At 49.7% G+C, this 17,567-nt stretch overlaps 1 protein-coding gene across 2 annotated transcripts in view; it reads right to left on the bottom strand.

Moving 5' to 3' along the window:
- Positions 1-16,835, bottom strand: part of Ncmap (non-compact myelin associated protein) — a 33,031-nt gene extending 16,196 nt beyond the window's left edge. For both annotated transcript variants that reach the window (XM_087907024.1, XM_087907025.1), the window contains exon 1: positions 16,754-16,835. The gene's annotated coding sequence lies outside the window, so the exon portion shown is untranslated. The remainder of the gene's footprint in view (positions 1-16,753) is intronic.
- Between the last annotated feature and the right edge of the window lie 732 nt (positions 16,836-17,567).

Below are 17,567 nucleotides of genomic sequence, written 5' to 3'. Positions count from 1 at the left end.
GGGGTGGGTTCAAACTCAGGTCCTCATGCTTGTGTAGCAAACAGCTTACTGACTGAGCCGTCTCTCTAGGCCCCTCCCCAACTGTCTTTAGATTTATTTTATGTGTGTGAGAGTTTTGATTGTGTGTTGATGCTACCTGGTACCCACAGCGGTCAGAAGCGGGTAACAGATCTCCTGGGACTGGAGTTGTGGATGGTTGTGAGCCACCATGTGGATGCTGTAACCAAATCTGGGTCCTCTAAAAGAACAACCAGTGCTCTGAGCCACTGAGTCACCTCCCCAGGCTGTTTTGTTTGTTTTAAGAAACATGGCCTGCTGGGAATGGCAAAGTACTCTGCTAATTCCAGATACTCTAGAGGCTGAAGCGCGATTGCGACAAGTTTAGGTCCAGCCTGGTCTTTACTATGTAGCCCAGGCTGTCTTTTAACTCCACCCCCTGCCTCAGTTTCCCCAGTGCTGGGGTTTCTGACCTGTGCACTGTGCCTGACGTGATCTGGATTTGGCTCTCTGTTTCTCCTGCCTTTCCTGAGGACATGGCAGGCTCAAGTGCTTGCTGTGGATGGCTTAGGTTGAGTAAAGCTTGCTGGCCCAGTGCTTCTCAACCTATGGGTCACAACCCCTTTGAGGGTGAAGGTCTCTTTCACAGGGGTTGTGTATCAGAGATCCTGCACAGCAAATATTTACATTATGAGCCATAACAACAAAATTATAGTTATGAAGTAGCAACTAAAATATTTTTATGGTTGGGGGGTTCAGCACAACACGAGGAACTGTATTGAAGGGTCGCAGCATTAGGAAGGCTGAGAACCACTGCTTTAGAGCACCTGTGTGGAGGGAGGGTGTGCCAGCTCTTAATCTAGACAGTCCACTCTTTCTGGGAGCCCCTTGTCCTGATCTGTGGTCTCATGGGGGGGTCACAGTGTAAACCCCTGATAGCTGGAACCCTGGCCTGGGAGGGAGAAGTCCTGGATTCAAACCTTACCTTTGTTGCTCACTTGCTGTGTCTAGAGGGCAGCTTTCTCTCGCTGGGAATGGCCAGCCAGGACCCAGTGACCTTCTTCCTCTCAGCCATCTACCTTCAGACTTCAGCCGTCCTGAGTGGCTCAGGACATGGCCCCCTCACCCTCCTCAAGCTGGCTGGCCTCCCACATCCTCCATTCCAGAAAGAGCACACCCCCTGTTTCCTGCCCGAGTCAGGACCTGGCAGGTCTGGGCTGCAGAGAGGACAAGAGAGAGGCCAATCCCAGCCTCTGAAGCTGCCTGCGGTGAGCACTGGATGGCTGCCAGTCACAATAGGCCTCAAGATACAGAGGGGCGTTTGTCTGGGGACTCGCAGCCTCACGTAAACCTGTGCTCTGGCTTTGGCAAGCCACCTCCTTTTCTCCACACCCTCTTGGGCGGCAGTAGCAGCTTCTGCTTGGCTGTGAGGTGAGAGAGGAATGCTGGGCAGAACCCTTTGTAAGGCTGGGAGTCAGGCAAGGAAAGGGATGGGAAGAAAGGCTGGGCATCATTTGTGTAAAGCACAGCAATGAGGGTCACAGTGAGGGTAGAAAGAAGGCAGGAACAGAGGAAGGCAGGAAAAGCTCTGGACATGGCCAGGTTTGGTCAAGAGGGCCAGGGACTAGTTCTAGACTCCCTCACTGGCTAGATAAGGAACTATGGGCACAGAACCCTTCTCTTCCAGACTTGGTTCTCTCGGCTGTAAAATGGGACGATTGTCTTAACCTCAGGCTGAGAGGACCTCATCAAATGAAGTGATTTGTGAATATACCAGTAGGGTATAGGAAAGAAGATGTAGTGAACACCTAGAGGGGTACAGAAAAGATGACAAAGTTTGGACCCGGACAGATTTAGGTCTAAACGTTACCACTCAGCTGGTGGAGTGTCTGCCTGGCATACACAAAGCTGTGGATGTGGCTCCCCAGCCTAGAATAAATTGGGCATGGTGCACCTCTGCAATCCCAGCACACAGGAGGTGGAAGTATAAGGGGCAGGAGATCAAGACCATCCTTGGCTACATAGCAGGTCTGAGGTCAGCCTGCCTACATGGGACCCCATCGCGACAAAACCCAGTGCTAGTCCTTGTCTTCCCGCTGTGTTAAAACCCTTGACCAAGCCAACATAAGGAAGGGTTATTGTGGTTCACAGTTTGAGGGTACAGTCTATCAAGGTGGCAGAAGGGATGACCGGTCACACTGTGTCTAGAGTGAGGAAGGAGAGGGGGCGGCCGGGGGGTGGGTAGAGGGGAAGGCTGGATGGTGGGTGGTTGTTGGTACCCAGAAAGCATTTTCCACTGTTCTCCCAGGGCACCCGGTGATGCTGTTGGTTGCATTTAGGATGGGCTTTCCGCACTTTAATTATCCTAATCGAGGCTTGTTTCTTGAATGATTCCATATCCTGTAAAGATGACAATCTGTAGTACCCTTCACACCTCCACGGACTTATTTAGTAATGTGGGGGGGGGCACACGTTATTCCACTTAAAAAGTATCCCCCACTTTAGTTTTTCCTTTTGAGATAAAGTCTTGTTTTGTAAAGTTGGGCCTGAAATTCACAAGCCCCCGGCCCCAGCCTCCGAAGTGCTGGGATATCAGGTGTGAGCCACCATGCTTGCTGTTCCCCATCCCTGATTTTAAAATCTCATTGAAGGGCCTCAAAATATCGTGGGCCTCCCCACTGTGCCAGGTGGCCCCCACACAGGTTCAGGATTCTCTAGGTGCCAGTCTGTCTGTCCACCTTCTGCTGGACCCCATGTCCTCCGAGCTTCCTCACTCTGGGCAGAGCTGAGCTTGGGGCCCTGGTTGGTGACACTGTCCTCCTTCTGTATGGTACATATTCTGTTTGTTCCCGAGGCTGCAGACATCCTAGAGGCTGATGGGGTACCTGTAATCTCAGATATGGAGGGGGGACATCCAGGTGCGCCCAGGGTCTAGGTGTATATTAGGCCATCAAGAACTGGGGCGACGGGGTGAGCACTCAGCATTAGCTGCTCCTTTCAGCTTCTTGGTGCCGACCTCCGTGCGCGAGGCCTCCCATTCAAGTCCGTCTGAAGCCCCGTCACACCCCTTTCCACTCTTCCACCCCCAAAAAACTTAGGCTCAGAAAGGCTGAGTGACTCATCCTGTTCACAGGTATCAGAGCAGGACATAGACCCTGCCTTCTGCTTCCCAACGCCCCCACCGGTTCCCTCAGCGTACTGGAGGCAATGTGGAAGACTGTCGGAGTTGTGCAGAGCTCTGGACAAGCGTTCTGGGCCCAGGAGAGGTTGGGTTGATGTCCTGGTTGTGCCAGGGTGTTGAGCAGGGGAAGTACCTGTCACTGCATGTTTCTGGGAACTGTGTGTCCCTGGCTGGCCCCAAGTGTGGGGGAACCTTGGCCAAGAGGGGCTGTTGCTAAACAGACTCACGGGGACTTCATTTCCTTACCAAGAAAGCCAGAGCCACATCTGTTCACCGCAAACCATAGAGCTGCAGAGCTGGGGACGGGACTCTGTCCATTCAGGGACCTTTGAGTGCTTATGAGGGAGACACTCAGTCACCAGAGGATGAAGGGGCGGGAGGTAGGAGGCCCTGGGCCCGAGGTTTCCCTTAGGGGCTTACATCCTCTTCCAGATGATACCCAGCTCTTCTGCTGACCGAGCAAGCGCTGTTTTGTCCGGCAGAGAGAGGAAGAGCCACTGGGCGGGGCTCGCCTGTGGGAATGGTGACTGGGGTCCGGAGGACTGAACACTCAGGAGGGGGAAGGGGACTGTCTGGGCTGGAATCCTGGACTGTACGAAAGGAGAGGGTAGCACCAGGATTTGTCAGTTTCTGCTTCCTGACTGGATGCAATGTGACCAGCCTCCTCAAAGTCCTCCTCCGTGACTTCTGTGACTTCCACATCGCGATGACCCGCAACCTTCAACTGTGAGCCACAATAGACTATTTCTCCTAAAGCTGCTTTTGTGTTTTTATTTTTTATTTTCATTTATTTGTTTGTTTTTCGAGACAGGGTTTCCTCTGTAGCTTTGGAGCCTGTCCTGGAACCAGCTCTTGTAGACCAGGCTGGCCTTGAATTCACAGAGACCTGCCTGCCTCTGCCTCAGTAGTGCTGGGATTAAAGGTGTGCGCCACCACTACCCAGCTTGTTTTTATTTTTAATCAGGGTGTTTTATCACAGCAACAGGGCAGTAGCTGAGACATTGTGGGCTTGTTGTCTGAGGAAAGTGACTTTTTTGGGGGGGGGGGTAAAAAAAACCTCTAGCCATCAGAAACTACAATGAACAGACTCCCCTCCTTCCCCAACCTGTTGGAAGGTCTCCACACTCCCAGCTTGCTTTCCAATCAAGACAAATGAGAGCTGTGGGTGTTGCTCAGTCAAGCACTTGCCTCAAAAACATGAGAACCCAGGAGAAAGGCCGGGCGTGGCAGAGCATGTATGTCATTTTGGAGATGGGGAGTTGGGTAGTAGAGATAGGTGGAGCCCTGGAAACACCTAGGCCAGCTAGGATTTGCTGTTTGCCTATGTGGTGAAGTTTCAGGCCAATTAGAGACCGTGCCTCAGACAGATGGTGGAAGGAATCTGAGGACTAACACCCAAGGCCGGTTGTTCTGACCTCCATATGCATGTACCATGTGCACCCCATCCTCACACACACACACACAAAAACAGCTTGGACTCTAAGGTAAAGGAAGAAGGGAGGCCAAGCTATCCAGGTTTAAATATGTACAAGACTAAGAAAAAAGAGAATAATTTAATTGAATGTCCTCCTTCCTTCCTGCTGCCAACTCGGAGTCACATAATTGAATTTCTCCAGGTATCCTCTTCTCCCTGGCCCCAGGCCCAGCTTCTGAGCAAACACAGCAGCTGGAGAGGGAGGACCAAATTCTGAGTTGCCCAACCCACCTGGAAGGACACAGACAAGTCCCATGGCCGTGTGACCACGAGGAGATTCAGCTGGACTGAGAATCACAGTCCCAAGGGCACGTCGGGCCCCGCCCCTTTCCTGCCCCTCCACCCACCCATCACCACCCACGCCACAGATGGAGTCTTTTAGGACACTTGGTTTTCCCAGCAGGGTGTTGCCCAGTTCCTGATTATCCTGTGTTCTGTCCTCCATAGCCTGGTGTGTGGTGAGAAGGACAGCTTTGGAATTGGTCCTGGGTTCGAATTCTGGTCTAGCTATGTCTCCTGGGCTATAACCTCCTTAAACCCCTCCATTACCATCGGTTGGCTTGTGCCTTCTCTTCAGCGATAACTCTTAATAACTAGGGGCAATGACTTAGCCTTAGCTGGACACCAGGCCTGGCAGTCTTACCTCTTAAGTCACCTAGCCAGGTGTACTGACCCTAGTGGCTCAGTCACAGGGATGAAGAAGTCCTAGACTCTCACTCTAGTTAGGAGCCAGTCTCCCCAGAGACTGGTCTTCACCCCTCCCGAGTCCCCTCTTGCAGCAGTTGGCATACGGGCATGCCAGCTCTGTCTGCCCTGTTGTCCTTATTCTCAGAGAACAAACCTGCCTCAGTCATCACTACCTTACAGCACCCAGCCTGGAGCTGCCTTGTGGAAGGTCCTGGAAAGAGCAAAGGAGGAGAAGCCTGCAGGTGTGCAGGCTGCCTAAAGAGCTGAGCCTTGTGGACGCACACAGCGGGACCTGCAGGGGGCAAAGGTGAGTGTCCGAGGTCAGGCGAGAGCCAGCGCTGCCTCTGTCACCTTGATGCAGACGAGGAACCTCACAACTTCAGACCCTGAGCTTTTTCCTGGACTCAAACAAGGGCAATTACACTGGCTGTAGTAGGACGGATCTTCAATTCCAGCACTTGGGAGGCAGAAACAGGAGGATCTCTGTGAGTTCCAGGCCTGCCTGGCCTATAAAGCAAGTTCCAGGACAGTCAGGACTGTTACACCGAGAAACCCTGTCTCAAAAAACCAACAGCAAAACATAAAACAGGAACTGGACCTGGGTGTCGTGGCACGCGAGCCTTGGGCAAGGGACTTGGAGATTCAAACACATAAAGACACATAGATGGGGACACGGGTCATCCTTGATACAAGAATGCCCACTTTATTGTGTTCAGGGGCAGCTTATTTAGGGCTCTGGCCACGCCCCAGCTCTCGGGATCTTTCAGCTGCAGACTCATCAGAACCCACTCCTCTGCTATCAGGGTCTGGTGCTCAGAGCAGCTGCAGCCTGCTCAGAGCAGAGGAAAACAAGTTGTTTACAGGAAATTCAGGGTCTGGTGGTCGGCAGTCCCCAACAGGGTGTGGTGATACATGATCTTAATCCTAGCACTTGTGGATTGGAGACAGGAGGATCAGAAGTTCAAAGCCAGCCTCAGCTATATAGTGAGTTTGAGGTCTTGCCTCAAACCTGGAAAGATGGTCCAGTCAATACAGACACTTACCTACAATCCTGACAACCTGAGTCCAACCCCCAGAACCCACCAGATGGAAGGAGAGAATCAACTCCCCACATGTGTGCCATGGCATATGGACCCCTCCAAAATAAATAAATGTAATAAAACATTACGAACAACAACATCAAAAGGGGACTCCGTGGGTAGTCCCAATTCAGCAGTCACACAGACGGCACCAGTTCAACTAAGTGGGTCACACACACCAAAACCAAAAGTAAGGAATCTGGGAAAGGGACAGACAGGGAGGAGGGCAGGTTGAAAGGGGTGGGAGAGAGATGAGACAGAGAAAGATAAGAAGGGATGGGAAAGAGATGGGGGGCAAGAAAGACCAGCCAGAATGTATTAAATATAAGTATGAGATTGTCAAGCAACTAACTTATCCAACAAAGGAAACCTGCATTCTGCACTGGGAAGCTAACCAGTGAAGTGTTTGCTTGACTTCACACCCTAGAACCCATGTAAAGACCATGCATGTGCAGTGGTGGTGCATACCTTTATTGCCAGCTCTCAGGAGGTAGAGGCAGGTGGGTTTCTATGAGTTTAAAGACAGCCTGGTCTACAGAGCGAGTTCCAGGACAGCCAGGGCTACACAGAGAAACCCTGTCTCAAAAAATAAAACAAACCAACAAAAGAGCCATGTATGACGCTGGCCTTAGTCCCAGTGCTGGGGAAGTGGAGACAGGAGACGCTCTGGGCCTCACCTGGTCAGCCAGCCTAGCCTAATTGGTGCGTTCCAGGCAATGAAGGATGTATGGTGGTGTGTGCGTGTTATCCCAGCACTCAGGTGTTGTGGAGTATTTGTTTACCTAGGCAAGGATGTGCTACATTTGTTTGTTTCAGAATACTGATTTAACTGTGTAAAGGTGTGCTACATTTGTTTATGTTTCAGAATACTGATTTAACTGTGTAAAGGTGTGCTACATTTGTTTATGTTTCAGAATACTGATTTAACTGTGTAAAGGTGTGCTACATTTGTTTATGTTTCAGAATACTGATTTAACTGTGTAAAGGTGTGCTACATTTGTTTATGTTTCAGAATACTGATTTAACTGTGTAAAGGTGTGCTACTTTCGCCCATGCTGCATTTGTTTAATGCTGTAAAGACGTGTTGCTTTGCCTCCCTAAGGTACCTGATTGGTCTAATAAGAAGCCAAACGGCCCCTACCGAGGCAATAGAGGGCTAGGCAGGGCTGTCGGGTGGAGAGAATAAGGAGGAAGAGGAATCTAGGCTTGAAAAGTAATAAGGGGAGCATGAGGGAGAAAAAGAGGAAGATTTGCGGGGTCAGCCAGGCAGTTACCAGACAGACAGACACAGAGTAGGACATACAGAATGAAAGAAAGAAAAGCCCGAGACAGAACATAGATGAAGAGAAACATGTTATAAGAACTACTGGGATGGGACTGGTGAGATGGCTCAGCGGTTAAGAGCACTGGCTTCCTTTCCAGATGGACCGGGTTCAAACATTCCCAGTACCCACACGGCAGGTCACAACTGTCTATAACTCAGTTCCAGGGAATCAGACACAGTCACACCAATGTGCACAAAATTAAATAAATTGTTTTTTACAAAAGAGCTAGTGGGACAAGTATAAAAGGCCGAGCATTCATAACTTCTAAGTCTCTATGTTATGATTTGAGAGCTGGTTGATGGCCAAAAGAAAGCCTACCATATTCAGGAGGCAGAGACAGGAGGATTACAAAGTCAAGGTCATTCTTGGCTAAGTAGCCAGTCTGGGCTAAGTGAGACACTATCTAAAAAAAAAAAAAAAAAAAAAAAAAAAAAAAAAAAAACACAGGAAAGGAAACAAAAACAAAGACAGGCAAGTGCTTTGGTGACCCTGGTGAGGTAGCAGCCAGGCTCAGTATTGGCAAAGAACAGCTTTGGCGTCCCTGGATGGAATGCAGCCATAGCATGCCCTGGGCTTAACAGTTCCTGCAGCCTGTCATTACCGCTTGATGGGTTAGGCTGCTAGGCTCCCAGGTTGGTACCCTCTCAGTGATCCTGGAGCACCCTGACACTCCAATCTTTAAAAGAGCCCCTGATTGCAAGAAGACCTCAAGTTCAAGGTCACCATGGGCTGTGTTGTGAGACTCTGTCTCAAAACTAAAGATCTGTGTGATGCACGATTAATAAAAACTCAGAGAGAGAAATTGGAGTTCAACAGGAAGATCAGAAAAGCAGAAGAACCAGCCACTGACTCCGTCTGAAATGACAACCCTGCCTCCGGGAATCCCAGAACAAGACTGTGTCTGAAAGCTGTTTCCTCCCATTTTATAATCCTCTCTAGTGCTGGGATTAAAGGTATGCACCACCCAGTTTCTATGACAACTAGTGTGGCTACTGGGATTAAAGGTGCATGCCATTGTGGCTACTGGGATTAAAGGTGTATGTCATTGCTGGCTGGTCTGTAAGACTGACCAGTGTGGCCGTTTTGCTTTCCCGACCCCCAGGCAAGCTTTATTTATTAAAGTACAAGTGCAGTGCTACTACATCTGTGTGCAGCTCAGTTGGCAGCGTGCCTGCCTAGCCCCACTCAGTTCAGGCATGGTGGCACACACCTGTAACCAGCACCCTGGAGGCAGAGACAGGAGGACCCTGTCTCAAACCGAATTAAACACCCTCCTCCCTAATGTGCGAAAGCCACCCCTGCCCTGGCTCTCCACACTGCAGCATCATCATTGGCGTTTGTTTCTTTTCGTGGTTAACTATTTCCTCCCTAATAGTCTCTGTGGGCTCCACCTTCCGAGGCTTTATTGATTTGCCTCGGAATGCTTTTATAGTGAGCTCATGTTTAGAGGCCAGTTTGGCTGGCTTTAGGGCTCGGGATAGACCCAGCCCTTTTCTTTCTCTTCTGAGGACGTGGCCACCTCCATCCACTCCCTTTATCAGAATAGCCAGCTGCTGCTCTCCACTTTATTCTTAGCCTTTCGCTTTTTAAAAATAATGTGTGTGTGTATTTCATCTGCACACATGTCTATGTACCACCTGCATGGCTGGTGCCCGTGGAGGTCAGAAGAGGATACTGGATCCCCTGGAACTGGAGTTATAGCAGTTGTGAGTTGTCCTGTGGGCGCTGGGAACTAAACCCCAGGTCCTCTGGAAGAGTAGCCAATGCTCTTGGCCACTGAGCCATCTCTCCAGCTTGTCTGTCACGTTTTCAATCTCAGCTTCACAGTGATGTCCGTGTTGAGGACTTCCCTTATTTCACTGTTGATGCTCTGTGTCCTTTTAGTCCGTGCTCATATGCTCTCCCATCATTTTGGAATATTAAACCACCATTATTTTCTTAGTGATTTCCTTGTTAATGTCTTCTTTGGGTTTCTTTCTTTTTTCTTTTTTCCCTTCTTTTTTAGACAGGTTGTAACCTAGCCAAGGCTGGCCTTGACCTTGGACTTCTGATTTTCCTGACTCCACCTCCCAATATTGGGAGGGCAGATGGGCACCACCACGCCCACACCTTCCCTCCCCTGTGTGAGGACATGCTGCCCATCTTCTCAGGGACTTGGCTTTCACAGAGGCCATACTTCTCAGCTGCTGTTGAGATCTGGGTAGAATGTTCCTGCTCTAGATACTGTCCTGTCTCACGAGCAGACACCATGGCCAAGGCAACTTTTAGCATTTCATTGGGGGCTTGCTTACAGTTTCAGAGGGTGAGTCCATGACCATCCTGGTTGGGGAACATGGCGGCATGCTGGCCGGCATGGTGTTGGAGCAGTAGCTACAGGCAGCAGCAGGGAGATAGATAGATAGATAGATAGATAGATAGATAGATAGATAGATAGATAGATAGAGACAGACAGACAGACAGACAGACAGACAGACAGACAGACAAACAGAGATTGGGCCTTATAGTGATATTTTATTTGTGTTTTAATAAATAAAGCTTGCCTGAAGATCAGAAAAGCAAAGCAGCCAACCACTAGAGAGACCAAATCTTCAGACCGAAAGGGCAAGACCCTGTCTCTACGAATCCTCAAACTGAAGTTAGAGGCTGCACTCGACTCCTGCCTTATATTCCTCTCTAGTGCTGGGATTAAAAGTGTGTGCCACCACTGCCTGGCCTGAGTGTCTGAGGCTTTAGAGGAACCGAGGAAGCAAATGCTGGCCCACTGGGTGCTCAGATCATCACTGCTGATGTCTCCTGAACACCGGACACTGAGGCTGGCGGTAGGAAAGAACACACAGGAATCTGCGAAAGAGAACTGATGTGTGACTTCCAGAAAGTTTGGGAGGACTGAATGGACTGGCCTCCTCCTAAAGAAGCTCTGGGTGAAAACGGTTCACCATGCTCAGTGGTGGGAGGAACTTTAAAATCCTGAGGCAGTGTGCCCTGAAAGTTGTCACAGCAAACCCCAACACCAGGTCCTCCAAAGGGGACACGGATATCAGTAAGTGATTACTGTGGATATCAGAGGCCAAAGGTTTGAGCCAGAGGTGGATGCAAGGACACAGCGTGGGGTGTGGTCCCTGCTGGCTTCCCTCTCCTCAGTTCTGCCACATGACCAGATGGGTTTCTAGGGCCTCCACCTTTCCCCAAGGAACTGTGATCATGTGTATGCCACTCACTCTGCTCCCACGGGGACCCTGGCTTAGGGCCCCATCAGCTCCAGCCTGCCTGATCCTGATAGGAGGCCCCAGTCCTGCTGTAGAATAAACCTTCTGTTTCAGAAACACACACACTCTCTTTTCCATCCCCAGACCAAGCTGTGGCCAAGTTACCCGAGAACTTCAGACCACATGAGAACATCTGGCCCTGTTGCTCTGCAGCCAGCCTCTGTCCTTGCCTGTGCTGCAGTGGGTGGGGGAGCATGGAGCCCCACTACAGTCAATTGACTCAGCTCTGTCTCTTCCCTGACTTCCTGCCTCCTTCGGCCTACCTAGTGCCAGTGTGGATCAGGAATTCATCTCAGGACAAGGCACAAAGAGTCTATCCTACCGGATCTTAAAGTGAAGACAGAGTCCAGATGCTGAGGCACCACGGGGCAGTATTCAGGAAGATGGGAATAAGGAAGCTGCTGGAGGCAGAGAGGGAGAAGGGGAAGCCAGCTAGGAAACCTCACATGCCATTTCTGCCAGCTGGATGCAGGAGCCCTAAGTGTGCAGCAAAAACAGGTTTTTGTTTTTCTGTTTTAGAGACAAGACATTACTGATCCCAGGATGGCCTTGAACTTGCAATGTAGCAAAAGATGACCTTGAACTCTTGATTCTCCTGCCTTCCTTCCTCAGTTCTAACACCTGCCCCCCAGCCCCAGGGCAGTGTGGCAGGGAGGTCATCAAAATCTACTTTTGTTCTCTCAGCTCTTGGGGCAGCAGTTACTTCATGTCCTGGCCTCCCTTGAACATGCTTCTGTGCAGCTCTTGTCTGAGAAGAGCCACTGGTGCAGGGGAGAGGGTCCGGTGAGAGGGGTGACCTAAGCTGGAGGGGGTGGGACCGGAGAGTGAAGAGTTCACTGTTCTGCCTGAACCTTCAAGTCAAAGGCAAGAGTGCAGGTTCGACAGCACCGGTGTGTCGCCTGCAGGGCTGCGGGGTGGTAATAGTGAGCGGGGGTGGGGGGTGGGGGGGGGTGGGGGGGTGGGGGGTGGTGCAAGGTTGGGGCGGGGGGGGGGAGTGACAGCAAGTGAGGGGGGCAACATCCTTGCTTCCTCCCTCCCTGTTCACTTAGATACCACAGTGAGACATACGTGGGATTTTGTTTATTTATTTTTGAGACCGGGTTTCTCTGTGTAGTCCTGGCTGTCCTGGAACTCTCTCTGTAGACCAGACTGGCCTTGAACTCACAGAGATTTGCCTGCCTCTGCCTCCTGAGTGCTGGGATTAAAGGGGTGAGCCATTATGCACAGCAAAACTTACCATTTTATTTGTCATTTTGTGTCCGTGTGCTCACACGGTGGTGCATGTATGCAAGTCAGAGGACAATTTTCAGGAGCTAGTTCTCTTCTTCCACCACGTGGATCCCGGGGTCAAAGTCAGGAGGTCAGGCTGCGGGTGTTTTCCCCTGCTGAGCTATCTCATTGGCCTTACCTGGCTACTTTCCTTCCTTCCTTCCTTCCTTCTTTCCTTCCTTCCTTCCTTCCTTCCTTCCTTCCTTCCTTCTTTCTTTCTTCTCTCTCTTTCTCTCCCCCTCCCTCCTCCCCCCTCTCTTTCTTTCTTTTATCTTCAAGATTATTTCGCCATCTAGCCGAGGCTGGCCTTGAACTTGTGGTAAGCCTTCTCCCTCAACCTCCTAGTACTAAAAGGACACATATGGACTATCACAGCTGTCAAGATCCAAGTAAAAGATTCCAACCAACTAGGAAAGTACTATGAGAGGCATTGATATTGTGGAATAATCTTTTTGCACATTGTGAAGATGTGTCTTTGCCAAAGTGCCTTTTGATTGGTTTTAAAAAGAGCTGAATGACCAACAGCTAGGCAGGGAGAGGGATGGAGGGTGGCAGGCAGAGAGAATAAAGAGGAGAAATCTAGGAAAAGAAGGATCAGCAGGAACTAGAGAGAAAGAGAGGAGCACGCCTGAGGCCAGAAGCCAGGCAGCTGTCAGTGAGCCAGACACTAGAAGCAGTGAAAGTAAGATATACCGAAGGAAAGAGGGGTAAACAGCCCTGAAGCAAAACATAGATGAAGAGAAACAGGTTAAGTTATAAGAACTAGCAAGGGGGGCTGGAGAGATGGCTCAGAGGTTAAGAGCACTGGCTGCTCTTCCTAAAGGTCCTGAGTTCAATTCCCAGCAACCACATGGTGGCTCACAACCATCTGTAATGGGATCTGGTGCCTTCTTCTGTCCTACAGGCACACATGCAGACAGAATATTGCATACATAGTAAATAAATATTTTTAAAAAAAGAACTAGCAAGAAATGAGCCTAAGGTAAGACTGAATGTTTATAATTAAAAATAAGTCTCCATGCTATTTTTGTGTGAGCTGGTGACTCAAAGAAAAATCTGTCTACATATGGCGTCCAACATATGGGGGCTCAAATACCCAAACATAGGGCCTGAGAAAGCTAAGAAAAGTTCTGGACAAGGAGCCAGATGTGACTTCCTAGACATAGGGTTTCTTGGGTGGGGTGGTGCTCTGTGTCCAGAGGTGCAGCTTCCAGCCATTGCCTGCAGGCTGGAGCCAGCCACCAGCACCATGTGCTAAGCTGAGCCCCAGGGCAGCTGACCTGGCAGTTTAAGATTTTTCTCCTGTAGTCAGAGAACACTGCAGATGCTCAGTAAACACAGGTCCAAATGGGAAAAAAAACTCTCAGATTTCAGTGTGTTTAAAAATGTGCATAGGCTTAAGAAAGAAAACCAAAAGGGGTATAGACAGTCAGAGAAAAAGATAATTTAAAAATAATAAAGAAAGAATAAAGTAACATAAAAAGAACAAGCCATGTAAAGATGGAAAATACACAGAGTCTGGATCCTGTATGGCACTGTGCTAACTTTGAATACTTTTCTTGCTGCTGAATAAACAACAGCTGTGGAGAGACATGGGGTCGTAAGAGGAACTGCTGAACTATACCAGCCTAGATATGTAGGGATGCCTTAACTTTAAAACGGAAGTCAGAAAATGTATTTCATTAGGGAAGAGGTTACGCTTTTGTTTTCACAGGAAATGAAAGGCTGTGGAATCCTTCAAGGTTAATAGGGATCAGATTTGATAGGGGGAGACCCCCTGAAAATCTTGACTACAGGCATAAAGAGATAAACCTAGAAAAACTATTAGACAGGTGACATATAGTGTACCTGCTCAAACAACACACACACACACACAGAGATCATCTTTGGCTGGCCTGTGTTCAACTCAGAGTCCATACTTGTGTTAATGCAGGTATGTATGTTACCGTTGAAATCCTGTGTGTTTTCAGAGCAAGGGGACCAGACACCAATAAAAATGGGTGGCCAGATGATCCAGCCTCCCACATGCCTCTGCTGCAGTGTCCTGCGAGTTCTGCATCCAGAACAGCTTCAAAGTTCCTAGCTGGGATGGTCCAGCCCCAGACTAGTCCAGCCCGGACTGCAGATAGCCTGTGCTTTCCTATTGCACAGAGACTGGACAGCAAACGTTATGACTGGTTCTCCCAGGACTTGATCATTATCTCAATTTCTCAGGTTCCCTTTGCCCACAGACAGCAGGACGCAGTCTAGAGAACACAATGCCCACCTTCCCAAGAGATGAAATGGGTTATTTTCGGTCACTTAGTGGGTAATGGATGTTTGTCACCATTTAAGGGGGACATAGGCATATAGGATAAAAAGGCAACTCTTAACCTCAAGTAATTTTACATTGGTATGGATTTTGGCATACTGATACAGATTTAAAGTTATTTTTGTTATAGAGCATACATGTTTCTACTCTTATTTGGGGTATTGTGCTTATGCAGAGCATTAAAAAATGCAATGCATAATTAAGAAATACAGGTTAGTAGTTAGTCATCTATAATAATCAAACTTGTAGTCACATTAGGTATGCTTTCAAGGTTAAACAGATGTAGTTAGATAGAAGGACTTCAAAAATCAAAGACCTACAGAATTATGGCATTTAATATGTTTAATAACCTAAGTCTTTTTTCATGACAATGAGACATGTCTGCCCCTGTCATTACCAATTTATTTCATAAAAGGATAATGGGCACTGAAGAACCTCCATATGGACTTTCCTTTCATTGTAAGATTAGACATTTGGGCAAGAAGCTGTCCTTGCCTTGACTGCAGGCAGTAAATTAGGTACAAAACTTTGGATTCAGCAAGATAGGATAGATAACGGAGCATTTTCTCTGAATTTGCCAAGTACAAATGGACTGGACATTGTGAATGCAATTCTTATCTAATAATTGTTATTATTGTATACAGTTTTACTGTGTTAGAGTTAAAACCTTTCTTTTTTTTCAATTTAGACAAAAGGGGAAATGTGGAATAATCTTTTTGTAAATTGTGAAGATGTGTCTTTGCCAAGGCTTCTGATTGGTTTAATAAAGAGCTGAATGGCCAATAGCTAGGCAGGAAGAAGCTAGGCAGGAGAGCAGAGAGAGGAGAGGAGACACCAGAGGAGATGGAGAGGAAGCAGGAACTGCAGGAGGCAAGGTAAAAGCCACGAACCATGTGGCAGCGTGTAGATTAATGGAAATGGGTTCAGTTATAAGAACTAATGGGACAAGCCTAAGCTACACGCTGAGCTTTCATAATTAATGTCTCCATGTAGTTTTTTGTGAGCTGGTGGCCCAAAGAAAAATCTGTGTACACACTGAACTTATGTTTTTGGGGGGCAGTGTCTTCCGGCTCCTGTGGGTACCCGAGGCCCCCCCCCATATCAATTCTCCACTTCAGATCTTTGCTTCTTACAACAGTTTCAGTCAGCTCAGAGCGATGGAAGCCCAACAATGACGGTGAAGGAATTAGGCAACCACGGCCACCACAGAGACCAAGCGATCCTATCTTCAAGTCCGGCTCACCAGGGCCTGCTCACCACACACACCAGGAGGTGCGCGGCTCTGCCCCATGCAGCTACCCTTCGGAACTTTACTAGATACTCGGCACCCTCCGGGAGCTGGTGAGACAGTGGTGAACCAGCCTGACAGAAATTAATAGCTTACGTAAAACCATGACTTAATTTGTCAAAGATGTTCCACTTAGGTACAAGAAAACAGAATTGCACAGAAAAGAAAGGGCTACGGCGCCAGGCGGGGAAGACAGGGGGACTCTGACTGGGACCACTCAGGCTTCTCTGCTCCTTTTGCAACTCCTCAAATCCCTCAACCTCTCTTGCAAGAAGAATATTCCTCCCACACCCCAGGGCTTCCTTAGTTCCCAGTTCAGCCTTTTTAGAGGCAGGAACCACAGGTATCTCTTTCCACCTTAAAGAACCCAGAACTGGAACCTCCCCCTATCAAGGAGCGGCTTGTTCAACGTCTTGCTTATTGACTTTGCTAGAAGCCTGGGCCCCTATGGTCTCCTTGGATTGCAGAGCTCCTGGGGCCTCGGAGGGGGCGCGCTCTCCTCGATACCTACCCAGTTCATAGACTAGGCGAACTCAACGCTCCTCCTACCTCTCCAAGACTTTTCCCCAGGAGTCGTGGTCACTCCCGGTGGCTTCGCGGGAGGGGACAAGGAAACCACCAGCTTTCCGCATGCCTGAGATGTTACCCCAAATGCAGCTTGCTTCGGGGTGCTTCTCGGCCTGCTCCCGGGACACCTCAGTGCACTAGGGTCTGCAGGTACTGGAGATTTTGCTGATCTTTCGGCTACTCGTTCCCGTCAAGGTGCACCAGGCTGGGAACCCCCGCCCCGGGCGACCCCGAGAGCTATCTCCTGCAGGCCTGAGCCCTTGCACGCTGTCCTCCCGCACCCCAGCGTTCCGCGCCCCGCACTCCTACCTGCTTGGCACGCCCGCTCCACCTCCTGCCGGCCGGCTTCTAGTGCTCGGTGGCCGCCGGCCGCCGTGGCCTCCGGGTCCCGTCCCGTCCAGCCCCGCCCAGCAGGTGACCCCCGCCCGCTCTGCGCTCCGGCGCCGCCCCGCGGTGTCCACGTGCCGCCCTCTCGACCAGCCACTGGAGGGGACTTTAGGTCTGGCACCCCCGCAGTCACTTCTTCCAGGTAGGACTCCCGAGAAGGCAAAAGAGGAGGAAGGGACTCCCCCGCCCCCGAGCAGATCGAGACCCGCCCCTGGGAGTCGGATGAGGCGAGTTGATGGAGTGGGGATGTAGGCCGACTGCGGGACGCACGGACCAGAGAACTCACAGTTGTCAAGTGACAGAAATTTCTCCTGCGTGTGTTTAGAGTCTAGTCTTTCAACCCAGGAGTGAGATACTGTCTCAGAAAAGAAGATGGCTCAGTGGGTAGAGTGCCATCTAGCAGACATGAGGACCCTGAGTTGAAATTCCCAGTATCCAGTCTAAAAGTCAGCTTGAGGGGCAGAAAGGGTGGGCTTCATAGGAGCTCGGTTCTGAGCACCCACATCAGGCAGTTCACAACTGCTTGTAACTCCAGTATCTGCAGGCACCTGCCCTCAAGCGCACACACCCACTCTTCGCGTGCTCGCAAACACCCCCCCCCACACAATTTAAAATAAAATATGTATTCAAATAAAATAAAGCTGACTGCCTCTTGATAATGTGAGGCCTGGGGAAGCAAAAACAAGAGGTTCCCGAGGCTTGCTGACCATCCACTCTAGACGAACTGGTGAGCCCC

The sequence above is a fragment of the Myodes glareolus genome, chromosome 6 (assembly GCF_982192425.1).
Source record: "Myodes glareolus chromosome 6, mMyoGla1.1, whole genome shotgun sequence".
NCBI classification, from domain to species: domain Eukaryota; kingdom Metazoa; phylum Chordata; class Mammalia; order Rodentia; family Cricetidae; genus Myodes; species Myodes glareolus.
The sequence above is the reverse complement of the archived record's forward strand: the minus strand, read 5'-3'. Positions and strand labels throughout refer to the sequence as shown.